This window comes from Bos javanicus, chromosome 1 (assembly GCF_032452875.1).
Source record: "Bos javanicus breed banteng chromosome 1, ARS-OSU_banteng_1.0, whole genome shotgun sequence".
Classification (NCBI taxonomy): Eukaryota; Metazoa; Chordata; class Mammalia; order Artiodactyla; family Bovidae; genus Bos; species Bos javanicus.
Genome location: NC_083868.1, coordinates 2,568,315 through 2,584,302, shown reverse-complemented (window position 1 = coordinate 2,584,302; position 15,988 = coordinate 2,568,315).

Sequence of the window (15,988 nt, the reverse complement as noted above, 5' to 3'; positions counted from 1 at the left end):
TTGCATATTTACCACACCATCTTTATCCATTCATCTACTGATTGTTTCCATATCTTGACTACAAATAATGCTGTGGTGAACATAGAGGTCTGTATATCTTTTCAAATTAGTGTTTTTCTTTTCTTTGGAAAAAATATCCAGAAGTGAAATTCCTGTATTATATGGTAGTTCTATTTGTAATTTTTTGAAAAAACTCCAGACTGTTTTCCATAATGCCTATACCAGCTTACCTGCCTGTCAACAGTACACAGTTCAGTTCAGTTCAGTTCAGTCGCTCAGTCGTGTCCGACTCTTGGTGACTCCATGAATCCCAGCACACCAGGCCTCCCTGTCCATCACCAACTCCCGGAATTCACTCAAACTCATGTCCATCGAGTCAGTGATGTCATCCAGCCATCTCATCCTCTGTCGTCCCCTTCTCCTCCTGCCCCTAATCCCTCCCAGCATCAGAGTCTTTTCCAATGAGTCAACTCTTCGCATGAGGTGGCCAAAGTACTGGAGTTTCAGCTTCAGCATCAACCCTTCCAAAGAAATCCCAGGGCTCATCTCCTTCAGAATGGACTGGTTGGATCTCCTTGCAGTCCAAGGGACTCTCAAGAGTTTTCCAACACCACAGTTCAAAATCATCCATTCTTTGGTGCTCAGCCTTCTTCACAGTCCAACTCTCACATCCATACATGACCACTGGAAAAACCATAGCCTTGACTAGATGAACCTTTGTTGGCAAAGTAATGTCTCTGCTTTTCAATATGCTATCTGGGTTGGTCATAACTTTCCTTCCAAGGAGTAAGCGTCTTTTAATTTCATGGCTGCAGTCACCATCTGCAGTGATTTTGGAGCCCAAAAAATAAAGCCTGACACTGTTTCCACTGTTTCCCCATCTATTTCCCATGAAGTGATGGGACCAGATGCCATGATCTTCGTTTTCTGAATGTTGAGCTTTAAGCCAACTTTTTCACTCTGCTCTTTCACTTTCATCAAGAGGCTTTTTAGTTCCTCTTCACTTTCTGCCATAAGGGTGGTGTCATCTGCATATCTGAGGTTATTGATATTTCTCCCGGCAATCTTGATTCCAGCTTGTGCTTCTTCCAGCCCAGTGTTTCTCATGATGTACTCTGTATAGAAGTTAAATAAGCAGGGTGACAATATACAGCCTTGACGTACTCCTTTTCCTATTTGGAACCAGTCTGTTGTTCCATGTCCAGTTCTAACTGTTGCTTCCTGACCTGCATACAGGTTTCTCAAGAGGCAGGTCAGGTGGTCTGGTATTCCCATCTCTTTCAGAATTTCCCACAGTTTATTGTGATCCACACAGTCAAAGGCTTTGGCATAGTCAATAAAGCAGAAATAGATGTTTTTCTGGAACTCTCTTGCTTTTTCGATGATCCAGCGGATGTTGGCCTTTTCTAAAACCAGCTTGAACATCTGGAAGTTCACGGTTCACGTATTGCTGAAGCCTGACTTGGAGAATTTTGAGCATTACTTTACTAGCGTGTGAGATGAGTGCAATTGTGCGGTAGTTTGAGCATTCTTTGGGATTGGAATGAAAATTGACCTTTTCCAGTCCTGTGGCCACTGCTGAGTTTTCCAAATTTGCTGGCATATTGAGTGCAGCATTTTCACAGCATCATCTTTCAGGATTTGAAATAGTTCCACTGGAATTCCATCACCTCCCCTAGCTTTGTTCGTAGTGATGCTTTCTAAGGCCCACTTGACTTCACATTCCAGGATGTCTGGCTCTAGGTCAGTGATCACACCATCGTGATTATCTTGGTCGTGAAGATCTTTTTTGTATAGTTCTTCTGTGTATTCTTGCCACCTCTTCTTAATATCTTCTGCTTCTGTTAGGTCCATACCATTTCTGTCCTTTATTGAGCCCATCTTTGCATGAAATGTTCCCTTGGTATCTCTAATTTTCTTTAAGAGATCTCTAGTCTTTCCCATTCTGTTGTTTTCCTCTATTTCTTTGCATTGATTGCTGAAGAAGGCTTTCTTATCTCCTCTTGCTATTCTTTGGAACTCTGCATTCAGATGCTTATATCTTTCCTTTTCTCCTTTGCTTTTCGCTTCTCTTCTTTTCTCAGCTATTTGTAAGGCCTCCCCAGACAGCCATTTTGCTTTTTTACATTTCTTTTCCATGGGGATGGTCTTGATCCCTGTCTCCTGTACAGTGTCACGAACCTCATTCCATAGTTCATCAGGCACTCTATCTATCAGATCTAGGCCCTTAAATCTATTTCTCACTTCCACTGTATAATCTTAAGGGATTTAGTTTAGGTCATACCTGAATGGTCTAGTGGTTTTCCCTACTTTCTTCAATTTAAGTATGAATTTGGCAATAAGGAGTTCATGATCTGAGCCACAGTCAGCTCCCGGTCTTGTTTTTGCTGACTGTATAGAGCTTCTCCATCTTTGGCTGCAAAGAATATAATCAATCTGATTTCGGTGTTGACCATCTGGTGATGTCCATGTGTAGAGTCTTCTCTTGTGTTGTTGGAAGAGGGTGTTTGCTATGACCAGTGCATTCTCCTGGCAAAACTCTGTTAGCTTTTGCCCTGCTTCATTCCATATTCCAAGGCCAAATTTGCCTGTTACTCCAGGTGTTTCTTGACTTCCTACTTTTGCATTCCAGTCCCCTATAATGAAAAGGACATCTTTTTTGGGTGTCAGTTCTAAAAGGTCTTGTAGGTCTTCAGAGAACTGTTCAACTTCAGCTTCTTCAGTGTTACTGGTTGGGGCATAGACTTGGATTACTGTGATATTGAATGGTTTGCCTTGGAAACGAAGAGAGATCATTCTGTCATTTTTGAGCTTGTATCCAAGTACTGCATTTCGGACTCTTCTGTTGACCATGATGGCTAGTCCATTTCTTCTAAGGGATTCCTGCCTGCAGTAGTAGATATAATGGTCATCTGAGTTAAATTCACCCATTCCAGTCCATTTCAGTTGGCTGATTCCTAGAATGTCGACATTCACTCTTGCCATCTCTTGTTTGACCACTTCCAATTTGCCTTGATTCATGGACCTGACATTCCAGGTTCCTATGCAATATTGCTCTTTACAGCATCGGACCTTGCTTCTATCACCAGTCACACCCACAGCTGGGTATTGTTTTTGCTTTGGCTCCATCCCTTCATTCTTTCTGGAGTTACATCTCCACTGATCTCCAGTAGCACATTGGGCACCTACTGACCTGGGGAGTTTCTCTTTCAGTATCCTATCATTTTGCCTTTTCATACTTTTTTTTAAAAATATAAATTTATTTATTTTAATTGGAGGCTAATTACTTTACAATATTGTATTGGTTTTGCCATACATCAACATGAATCTGCCATGGGTATACACGTGTTCCCTCATCCAAGGTAAGGAGCAGCAGCTGCGCTTTACTGGAGCTGCCCTGAAGAGATACCCCACATTCAAGGTAAGAGAAACCCAAGTAAGATGGTAGATGTTGCAAGAGGGCATCAGAGGGCAGACACACTGAAACCATAATCACAGAAAACTAGTCAGTCTAATCTGCTGGACCTCTCCACCATGACCTGCCTGTCTTGGGTGGCCCCACAGGGCATGGCGTAGTTTCACTGAGTTAGACAAGACTGTGGTCCTAGTGTGATTAGATTGACTAGTCTCTCAGCCCTCCTGCACCCGTGCAGCCACCGCTCCTTGGACCTGGGGTAGCTCCTCCCGGCCGCCGCCCCTGACCTCGGACGCAGGGTAGCTCTGCTGGGCCGCTCCTGCGCCGTCGCAGCCTGGCACTCCCGGCCGCCGCCCCTGACCTCGGACGCAGGGTAGCTCCTCTCGGCCAGCTTCTGCGAGGTCCGTTGCAGCCGGTTCGCCACATCCTCATCAACAGTGGCTTTTTTTTTCTTGTCTTTTTGATACTAGTCTGTGACAGGTGTGAGGTGGTATCTTATTGTGGGTTTGTTTGTTTTTTTAAACTATATTGGTCTTCATCACTCCACGGGCTTTTCTCTAGTTGTGGCAAGTGGAGGCAACTCTCTAGCTGCAATGCAAGGGATGTTCATTGCTGTAACATATTTTGGTTTTTTTGGCCACAAGGCATGTGGGGTCCTAGGTCCCTGACCAGTGATGAAACCCACAGCCCGTGCACTGGAAGGTGAATATCTTAACCCCTGGACCAGCAGGGGAGTCCCAAGAAATATTTCTTGGTAAAGCTTTACATGCTTTTATTCCCCTTCTCCAAGTTAACTTGGCCTTACTTCTTCTTTAAGTGGTCTCTGCCCATTTATAATTTCTGCTGCCAGCCTTTGGCTGGTTCAGAGCTGTCAGTATTTCCTTTCCTGGGCTCCATGTCTTCATCTGCCTCATTTATATTCATGGGGGAAAATGATGGGGTGAGGGGGGATCAGCAAGAAGATCCATGTGCAGACTAGGTTAGGGAATGGAGCAGGGGAAGGGAACTCCCAAGAACTGAATCCAGTGGACTCTAGAGATGCGCACTGTTGATTCTCCTTGAAAAAGACAGAAGAATAAACATTCAGAGAGAGGGGTACCTGGTTAGCTGACTCTATGTATCAGAACTGGATAAATTGCGTTATTGATTTTTCAACCAAATAGCTCCATCCCCGACAAGTCTCCCTAGACTCAAAATTACCCTTTGGGCCATGGTTAATGAACTCTCTACAATCTGGGTCAGACTGGAGAATTTCATGATCTGAGGACCCTAATCTGCTTGTGGGCGCCTGGAGCCTCCTTCACCCTCGCTCCACTGGCTCCTCTCCAGCATCCCCATTGTATTTCTCACTGGTCCGTAGCCAAGTCTGCCAAGTCTTCTAGCCTCAGAAGCCAGAGTTCCTTCCAGTGGGCCCCTTAACTACGTCTGTCTCTGGCTTTGATTTGCCCAGCAGCATATTGTCACCCCATCTGTCCTTTCCCATCTGAGCTGCTTTGATGGTGAGGCCAGAAGCAAAAATAGCAGGTGAACAGTTTTGTTTCCTCTTGGTTCATTTACAAAACACCTTCTACCCATGAGAGAGGGCCTGCCCTTCCTTCCTCTTTCTGCTGCAAATGTGGTTTCTCAGAGCTCATCTCTAGAAGATTCTTGGCTCATTCTGGTGCTGCAGTCTCTCTGGCACTCTCGCTAGAAGGTTCTGGATGCTCTAAAACACTTGCCTAGAGCTGTGTGCCTGCCTTCAATCTTTAGAATGGATCCTGTAAGTCTGAGCTCAAAAAACATGAGTGAGTAAACATTTAGTTACACTTCTCTTCATCTTCCCTGGTGACTCAGAGGTTAAAGCGTCTGCCCGCAATCCGGGAGACCTGGGTTCCATCCCTGGGTCGGGAAGATCCCCTGGAGAAGGAAATGGCAACCCACTCCAGTATTCTTGCCTGGAGAATCCCATAGACAGAAGAGCCTGGTGGGCTACAGTCCACGGGGTCGCAAAGAGTCGGACACGACTGAGCGAATAGTCTCTAGTCTCATCTTCATGGGTTGTCCCCTCCCCTACTGTGCCTTGGGGAGAACCTTGATTTGTCCTAAAACATTTGAAAATGCCCTTCCTACAGTCCACGATTTCAGCACCTCTCACTTTTACATAGCTGGGCTGTCATCTCCACTTTTTTTTTTAATATAAATGTATTTATTTTATTTGGAGGCTAATTACTTTACAGTATTGTATTGGTTTTGCCATACATCAACATGAATCTGCCACAGGTGTACATGTGTTCCCCATCCTGAACCCCCCTCCCACCTCCCTCCTCATACCATCCCTCGGGGTCATCCCAGTACACCAGCCCCAAGCATCCCATATCATACATTGAACCTGGACTGGCGATTCATTTCAAATATGATAATATACATGTTTCAATGCCATTCTCCCAAGTCATCCCACCCTCACCCTCTCCCACAGAGTCCAAAAGACTGTTCTATACATCTGTGTCTCTTTTGCTGTCTCGCATACAAGGTTATCGTTACCATCATTCTAAATTCCATATATATGCGTTAGTATACTGTATTGGTGTTTTTCTTTCTGGCTTACTTCACTCTGTATAATAGGCTCCAGTTTCATTCACCTCATTAGAACTGATTCAAATGCATTCTTTTGAATGGCTGAGTAATATTCCATTGTGTATATGTACCACTGCTTTCTTATCCATTCATCTGCTGATGGACATCTAGGTTGCTTCCATGTCCTGGCTATTATAAACAGTGCTGTGATGAACATTGGGGTACACATGTCTCTTTCAATTCTGGTTTCCTCGGTGTGTATGCCCAGCAGTGGGATTGCTGGATCATAAAGCAGTTCTATGTCCAGTTTTTTAAGGAATCTCCACACTGTTCTCCATAGTAGCTGTACTAGTTTGCATTCCCACCAACAGTGTAAGAGGGTTGTTTTTTCTCCACATCCTCTCCAGCATTTATTGCTTGTAGACTTTTGGATAGCAGCCATTCTGACCTGCATGAGATGGTACCTCATTGTGGTTTTGATTTGCATTTCTCTGATAATGAGTGATATTGAGCATCTTTTCATGTGTTTGTTAGCCATCTGTATGTCTTCTTTGGAGAAATGTCTGTTTAGGTCTTTGGCCCATTTTTTGATTGGGTCGTTTATTTTTCTGGAACTGAGCTGCAGGAGTTGCTTGTATATTTTTGAGATTAATTCTTTGTCAGTTGCTTAATTTGCTATTATTTTCTCCCATTCTGAAGGCTGTCTTTTCACCTTGCTTATAGTTTCCTTTGTTGTGCAGAAGTTTTTAACTTTAATTAGGTCCCATATGTTTATTTTTCCTTTTATTTCCAATACTCTGGGAGGTGGGTCATAGAAGAAGGATCCTGCTGTGATTTATGTCAGAGAGTGTTTTGCCTATGTTGTCCTCTAGGAGTTTTGTGGTTTCTGGCCTTACATTTAGATCTTTAATCCATTTTTAGTTTATTTTTTGTGTATGGTGTTAGAAAGTGTTCTAGTTTCATTCTTTTACAAGTGGTTGGCCAGTTTTCCCAGCACCACTTGTTAAAGAGATTGTCTTTTCTCCATTGTATATTCTTGCCTCCTTTGTCAAAGATAAGGTGTCCATAGGTGCATGGATTTATCTCTGGGCTTTCTATTTTGTTCCATGGATCTATATTTCTGTCTTTGTGCCAGTACCATACTGTCTTGATCTGTCATCTCCACTTTGTCCACAGAGCCATCATTCAATCATTCCGTAGTGAAATTACTCAAGCAGCAGGACAGGAAGTCCTGAAAAATAGTCCCCTAAAAAGATACCCAGGTCCTAACTCCTGGAATCTGTGGATGTGACTCTATTTGGAAAAAAAGGATCTTTGCAGATGGGATTAAGTTCAAGGTCTTGATATACACACTGTCTTGGATTATCCAGGTGGGCCTTAAATGCCCATACAAGTGTCCTTCTATGAGAGGTGGAGTTGGGGGGGATTCTGTGGATAGGAAGGCAAGAAGCGGTGTAACCACAGAGGCAGAGATTGGAGTGATGTGGCCACAAGTTGAGTCATGTCCAGAACCATCAGAGGCGGAAGGAACTGGTTCTCTTTGAGAGTCTGTGGAGGAGCGCAGCCTTGACGACACAGAGTTCTGGTCTCCAGAACTGCGGGAGGATAACTTCTCTGCTTTTTAAACCACTCAGTTTATGGTCATTTGTCAAGGCAGCCACAGGAAACCGGCAGAGTAGTGAAGGGCTCCATTGTTTTAACCTGCCCAGCTTAACCTCTTTTTAATGTTTAAAATGGGAAGGAGGGTGGGCGAGCGAGCAGCTGACTGTACAGGAACGCCATTCCACCCTCTGCTCAGCCAAGAGGAGTGACTGCAAACTGTCTCATACCCTGAACCCTAGTTCAGACAGTGCCCAAGCCAATCTACTTCCTCTGGGGTAAAAAATGGGTAAAAGAAACGTAAAAGTCTGTCTCGTGCAACAAAGACTCAATGTGATTTTCCTCCCTGAGTCATGTTCACGTTCTGTCTCCTGGTTGCCTCACGACTCACGTCTGAGCCAAGTGAGAGTGAGTGAGTGAGTGAAGTTGCTCAGTAGTGTCTGACTCTTTGCGACCCCATAGATGGTGGCTACCAGGCTCCTCTGTCCATGGGATTTTCCAGGCAAGAGTACCAGAGTGGATTGCCCTTTCCTTCTCCTGGTGATCTTCCCGATCCAGGGATTGAACCCGGGTCCCCCGCATTGCAGGCAGACGCTTTACCCTATGAGCCACCAGGGAACACTGCCTTAGTTTCCACACCCATCAGAGCTCTTCATTCAACAGCCTGGAACGTACTGGCTGGCACTCGATGAGCTAGATGATTGCCCTGGGTTTGTGACTAGAAATATGCCCAGAAGGTTAAAGCTATGAGGGTAAAGTCTCTGAGCAGGAGAAATCAGGGCCAGGACAGGCTCTGGACTGCATTGAGGTATTCTACCAAAACAGGAAACCCAGGGCCGCTGAGACATCTTTCCTTCTGAGGACAACACTGTGTACTTGCCCGGATGAAGCAGGAGTGAATAGCCAGTCTTGTGTGCAGCTATATAAATAAGCACTTCCGCATGCTAATTTCATTCTCACAATAGCCCTATGAAGTGGATACTGTTGTTTGCCTCATTTTTCAAAGGTTGAGACTCAAGCACAGAGAGGTTGTGGAACTCACCTAAGATCACATGGGAAAAGAGTGGCGCAATGGGGAAGTGAGGCTAGGCGGTCTGGCTCTGGAGTCTGTGTTCTTACCCACCTGTGACAGGCAGACTCTGGGATGGCCACCGCTGATCCCCACCTCCTGGTGCTCACACCTCAGAGTAATCCCCGCCTTTGCGTAATCCACTCTTCCTGAGTGTGCATGGTACCTGTGACTCGATAGAAGCTAACAAAGGGATGCTGCTTCTGTATTTAAGTTACAGATGATGGTGGTTCCTGTCTTGCTGGCTGACTCTCTCGAGTGACTTCTCAGCTTGCACCCTTTTAAAAAAAAATTTATTTCTGTGGCTTTCTGTAGTTGCAGCGCAGGGGCGGAAGCGGGGTCTGCCGTTTGTTGCCAGGCGCAGCTTCCCTTGTTGTGGAGCACAGGCTCTATGTTGTGGAGTATGAACTTAAGTACTGCAGCTCCCTGGCTCTAGAGCACAGGCTCAGGAGTTGTGGCACACGGGCTTAGTTGGCCTGCAGCATGTGGAATCATCCCGGACGAGGGATCAAACCTGTGTCCCCTGCTTTGGCAGGCGGGTTCTTATCCACTGAACCACCAGAGAAGTGCTCAGCTTGCCTCCTTTGGGGAAGCAAGCTGCCAGGGTGGAAAGGCCCATGTGGCAAGGACCTGAAGCCACCTGCACTCGCCAGTAAGGAATTGAGCTCATCGGTTTAACCGCAGTAGGAAATAGATGGGCCCCGGGACTGGACAGCTGGTGTTGGTCAAACAGAGTAAAACTAGACCTTGGTTCTCACCCAGACACTCCAAGGACAAAGTTAATGGCAAGAGCTGAGTTCTGCCAAAGCAAAGAGATAAGATGCCCGTTCCTGAGGTCAAGGAGAACCTCCCTGTCTGCACACGCACAGGAAGGCTCCTGGGGAGTCAAAAAGGAGAGGATGCCATCTCATAATAGGTGATGTCAAGCTTCCCACAGGCCTCTGCACTGGAATCCATCTTGGGGAAAGATGCTCATGAAGATGGGGGAGGACCTTAGGACAAGTCAGAGGTGGGAAAAGAAACAAGATAACTGGCCAAAGGTAAACAAAGACCTGGAAGAACTGACCCTATGTGAGTGGTTTAACCTCCTCTCTACTGTGTTCTTCATTCCAGACACCCACAGCCTTTCTCTCCGGGGGTGTAGTTCTGTCTTGTTTCTGACTTAATAAGTAACTGTTTCTTTGTGTGCTCTCCCATATGCAGTGCTGTGTCTCTAAACATTGTACCTGTTTATATAGTCTTTGGAGAAGGCAATGGCACTCCACTCCAGTACTCTTGCCTGGAAAATCCCATGGACAGAGGAGCCTGTAAGGCTGCAGTCCATGGGGTCACTGAGGGTCAGACACGACTGAGCGACTTCACTTTCACTTTCATGCATTGGAGAAGGAAACGGCAACCCACTCCAGTGTTCTTGCCTGGAGAATCCCAGGGACGGGGAGCCTGGTGGACTGCCGTCTCTGGGGTCACACAGAGTCGGACACGACTGAAGCGACTTAGCAGCAGCAGCAGCATACAGTCTTTGCCTCCTTAAAACATTCTTCCTTTCAAACAGGGGTAAGACCTAGGGCCATTTTGCTTCTAGCCTCTAGTCCCTGGTGGTCTGAAAGCTAGGATTCCTGGTTTTTCATCCAAGCCACCCAGGTTCAGTTCCTGGACAGGCAACTAGAATATCTCTTCAGGACCACTACTGTGTCTCTCTGAGATAATGAGAGTGAAAGTGTTAGTTGATCAGTTGTGTCCAACTCTTTGACACCCCATGGACTGTAGCCCACCAGCCTCCTCTGTCCATGGAATTCTTCAGGCAAGAATACTGGAATGGGTTGCCATGCCCTTCTCCAGGGATCTTCCCTACCCAGGAATCAAATCCAGGTCTCCTGTATTGCAGGCAGATTCTTTACCATCTGAGCCATCAGGGAAGCCCCTCTGAGATAAAAATGGCCCTAAGGAAACTGAATTCCACCAACAACCCTGTGATCTTAAAAGTGGATTTTTCCTGTACTACACAGAGAATATGGGCTTCCCTTGTAGCTCAGTCTGTAGAGAATCTGCCTGCAATGCAGGAGACCTGTGTTCGACTTCTCAGTTGGGAAGATCCCCTGGAGGAGGAAATGGCAGCCCCCTCCAGTATTCTTGCCTGGAGAAGCCCATGGACAGAGGAGCCTGGTAGCTTCCCAGCCCATGGGATTGCAAGGGTCGGACATGACTTAGTGACTAAACCACCACCACCACACAGGGAATATAGCCAATATTTTATAACAACTGTAAGTGCCATCTAACCTTTAAAAATTGTGAATCATTGTATTGTACACTTGTAATTTATAAAATATATAATTAATAATATTGTTTATATACATTTTATTTAATTATATAATAATTTATATAATATATAATATTGTACATCAGCTATACTTCAATAAAAGCTTCTGCACAACAAAGGAAACTATAAGCAAGGTGAAAAGACAGCCTTCAGAATGGGAGAAAACAACAGCAAACGAAGCAACTGACAAAGAATTAACCTCAAAAATATACAAGCAACTCCTGCAGCTCAATTTCAGAAAAATAAACAACCCAATCAAAAAATGGGCCTAAACAGACATTTCTCCAAAGAAGACATACAGATGGCTAACAAACACATGAAAAGATGCTCAATATCACTCATTATCAGAGAAATGCAAATCAAAACCACAATGAGGTGCCATTTCATGCAGGTCAGAATGGCTGCTATCCAAAAGTCTACAAGCAATAAATGCTGGAGAGGGTGTGGAGAAAAGGGAACACTCTTACACTGTTGGCTGGAATGCAAATTAGTACAGCCACTATGGAGAACAGTGTGGAGATTCCTTAAAAAACTGGAAATAGAACTGCCTTATGACCCAGCAATCCCACTACTGGGCATACACACCGAGGAAACCAGAATTGAAAGAGACATGTGTACCCCAATGTTCATCACAGCACTGTTTACAATAGCCAGGACATGGAAGCAACCTAGACGTCCATCAGCAAACGAATGGATAAGAAAGCAGTGGTACATATACACAATGGAATATTACTCAGCCATTCAAAAGAATGCATTTGAATCAGTTCTAATGAGGTAAATGAAACTGGAGCCTATTATACAGAGTGAAGTAAGCCAGAAGGAAAAACACCAATACAGTATACTAACGCATATATATGGAATTTAGAACGATGGTAATGATAACCCTGTATGCGAGACAGCAAAAGAGACACAGATGTATAGAACAGTCTTTTGTAGTCTATGAGAGAGGGCGAGGGTGGGATGATTTTGGAGAATGGCATTGAAACATGTATATTATCATATGTGAAACGGATCACCAGTCCAGGTTTGATGCATGAGACAGGGTGCTCAGGGCTGGTACACTGGGATGACCCAGAGGGATGGAATGGGGAGGGAGGTGGGAGGGGGTTCAGGATGGGGAACACGTGTACACCCGTGGCTGATTAATGTCAATGTATGGCAAAACCACTTAGCCTCCAATTAAAATAAATAAATTTATATTTAAAAGAAAAAGTGGGTTCTTCTCTAGTGGAGCCTCATTCTGGCTGACACATTGAGAGACCCTGAACTGAGGGTCCAGTCAAGCTCTTCCCGGATTCCTGGCTCATAGAACTGAGAAAGTAAGGTTTTGCTTTCTGCTTGTTTGTTTGTTTTTGGCCTTACCGTGCAGCATGCAAAATCTTAGTTCCCCAGCCAGGAATGAAGCCCATGCCCGCTGCATTGGGAGGGCAGAATTTTAACCACTGGACCTTCAGGGAAGTCTCATTTTAAGCTGTTATATTGGATACTCGTTATGCAGCCATAGAAACTGACACGGCCCCCTGGTGTTGAGTTCCACCTCAGCCACAAGCCCACTGACCATGCACCATGCCAGGCCTCGAGTTCCTCCTCATCTCAGAGAGTGATGGTTTGTCTCATTCATCCACTCGACAGCTATTTACTGAGCATATACGCATATACAAATACACATGCACTATATATATATACACACACATGTATGTGTATATACGCACATAAACATGCATTTGTGTGTATATAGATGTACGTGTGTGTATGTCATGTCCTATCAGTTCTGTTTCTTTGGAGAAATGCAGCAGCAATGGCAGACACGTAAATGAGTCATATGGCAGGTTGCAAGAAGTGCTCTGGGGGGGAAATAAAACTGAGGTTTGTGGATAAGTAATGCTGGGAGGTAGGAGGCAGATCATAGATGGCCTCAGTGAAGATAAGACATCTGAACAAGAGACCTGAAGGCAGTGAAGAAGCAAGAGCGGAAGGCGAGGGTGGGATGATTTGTGAGAACAGCACTGAAACATGTATATTACCATATGTGAAATAGATGCCCAGTCCAGGTTCGATGCATGAAACAGGGCACTCAAAGCCGGTGTACTGGGACATCCCAGAGGGATGGGATGGGGAGGGAGGTGGAGGGGGGTGTCCGGGATGGGGGACACGTGTACACCCGTGGCTGATTCATGTCAATGTAGGGCAGAAACAACCACAATATTGTAAAGTAATTAGCCTCCAATTAAAATAAATAAATTTTTTAAAAAAGAGCTGCAGCTATCTGGGGAAGAGCACTCCCAACAGAGGAAGCAGCAAGTGTTCCCTTTTCCTGAGCCAGGACAGGCAAGGGGGCAGTGTGACTACAGTGGAGAGAGGGAGTGAGAGGGGGCACACAAAGTCCTCCAGGTCCCACAGCTGACAGGTAATAGACTGAGACTGGGCGAACCTGAGTCCTGAGACTGTCTTCATCGGCATTGTTCCCTCCTTCTCCTTCTGTTGCAATACCCTGCAGGTAAGAGGTGTGTGACGATTATATTGCGGGGGTAGGGGAAGATTCCAGTCCTTCTTTATACATATACACAGACACTTTCTTCCCTGCCCTCCATTTAAGCCTCTGTTAACTGACTTGCCCAGGTCCAATGTACAACTTATTTGTAGTGTCTGCCGGCCAGTTCAGAGCCAGTAGGGGGACTTTGAATTTTCCTCCTTGTGTGTTAAACAAGAGTCAATTCTTTAGTGCCAAGTTGCCTCACAGGTACCTTGATGTTTTTGCTTGATTTGAAAGACACAAATCTTGCAGTCAAAAGTGATGTCTAGGGACTTCCCTGGCTGCCCAGGGTCTAAGACTCCAGGCTCCCAGTGTGGGGAACTAGACCCCACATGCCACAACTAAAAATCCCACATGCTGCAACTAAGACCCAGCGCAGCCAAATAAATAACTATTTTTAAGTATTTATTTAACTTTGTTTATTTTTGGCTGTGCGTGGGCATTCACTAACTGTGGCGAGCAGGGGCTGCTCCTCATTGCGGTGCGCAGGCTTCTCATCGCAGTGGCTTCTTTAGAGCACAGGCTTTAGTACCTGTGGCACTTGGGCTCGCTTGCCCCACGGCATGTGGAATCTTTCCCGGCTAAGAATCAAACCTGTGTCCCTTGCATTGCAAGGCAGACTTCTAACCACTGGATCACCAAGGAAGTTTCTAAATATTTTTTTTAAGAGATTTCTAGTATGGTGAGTTTGTGCAAGAATAACAATGTAAAACTCCACTCAGGAATTTCATATTCAACAGAAAGCCCTGAGCCCCTCGTCATGAAACCCACCCCATTGGACACATTTATTTATCTCTATCCTTCCCCTAGGAGGGCAAACAGACCTCCACCCTGCATCATTTTCTAACCGACCACCTTGAGGACTTAAGGTGTCGAATCTGCCTCCAAGTACAGAAAACTTCAACCCAAGTGACATTAACTGAATAAAAAAGCAGAAACCCACATGTACCATAGTGGAAGAAGAGCAAAAAGAGCCAAGAGATAGTGACACATATTTGGAACCTGACAATTTAATAAAAGAACGGCACTAAGCAGAGTGGAAAAACCTGGAAATTATGTATCTAAGGAAAGGGCTGCCTGTGAGAAGCCCCCAGAAAGGCTCTGGAAAGAGATGTGCCAAGCACCCCAGGAGGCAGGACCAGGGGGTAGAAGGTGCAAATGGGGGAGTTGGAGGTGTGTTGAGCAGTTTTTGGTCCCTCCAAGTCCCCTCGAAGCTTGCACACAGTCAGCTGTGTGTGTGTGTGTGCTCAGAGGCTTCAGCTGCATCCGACTCTTTGTGACCCCATGGACTGTAGCCCACCAGGCTCTTCTGTCCATGGGATTCTCCAGGCAAGAATACTGGAGCGGGTAGCCTCTAGGGGATCTTCCCAACCCAGGGATCGAACTCGAGTTTCCTGCATCTTCTGCTTTGCAGGTGGATTCTTTATCACTGAGCCACCAGGGAAGCTTGCACACACTCAGCTGCATTTCTTCAAATCCCACACTGGTTTATTCTCTTCAAAAAAAAAAAACTGAGAAGTTGAGAGCATCCCATTCTGGGCAAGTGGGAGTGAGATACTATATTTAGAGAACTCCTTCATCCAATCCTCCTCCCCTATCACAGCTTTTCTCTCCCTGCAGCACTTAACTTGGCTCAGTGTATATCAATAGAATACATCACTGTGCAAAGAGGTGCTCTTGAACCTGGGTATCCCTTCTCTGTCGGTCTCTGCTCCCTGGCTCAGGCTCTCATGAAATTCCTTCTCCTTGGGCTGAAATACAGAGACCAAAACAAACCAACAACTACAGGCCAAGGAACAGGGCACAACTGCAGACAACTACAAGGAGAGGAGTGGGGGGAAGGCGAGGGGAGGAACAAGGTGGGAAAGAGGGAAGAGGAGACGGAAGGAAGAGGAGCAATTGTGTTTGATTCATCTGTTTTCCTGGGTTGAAATTTCTGAAACTGTGGGGGTTACAACAGGGGAAATATTAAATATTAAAAATCAATGAACTAATAATTGCACTCCTTGGTATTTACCCAAAGGAGTTGAAAACTTACGTTCACACAAAACCCTGTGCACCTAATGTTAATAGCAGCTTTATTCATGACTGCCCAAAGTTAGAAGCAACTGAAATGTCCTTCAGAAGGTGAACAGGACAAACAAAACCAGACAATGGAATATTATCCAGCACTGAATAAATGAGCCATCAAGCCATGGAAAAAATGTGGAGGAAACTTAACCACATATTACTTGGTGAAAGAAGACAATTTGAAAGGCTACAAGCTGCACAAGTGAAGTCGCTCAGTCGTGTCTGACTCTTTGCAACCCCATTGACGGTGGCTACAAGGCTCCTCCGTCCATGGACTTTTCCAGGCAAGAGTACCAGAGTGGATTGCCATTTCCTTCTCCAGGGGATCTTCCCGACGCGGGGATCAAACCCAGGTCTCTCGCATTGCAGGCAGACGCTTTACCGTCTGAGCCACCAGGGAACACAAGCTGTATAATTCCAACTGTATGACAT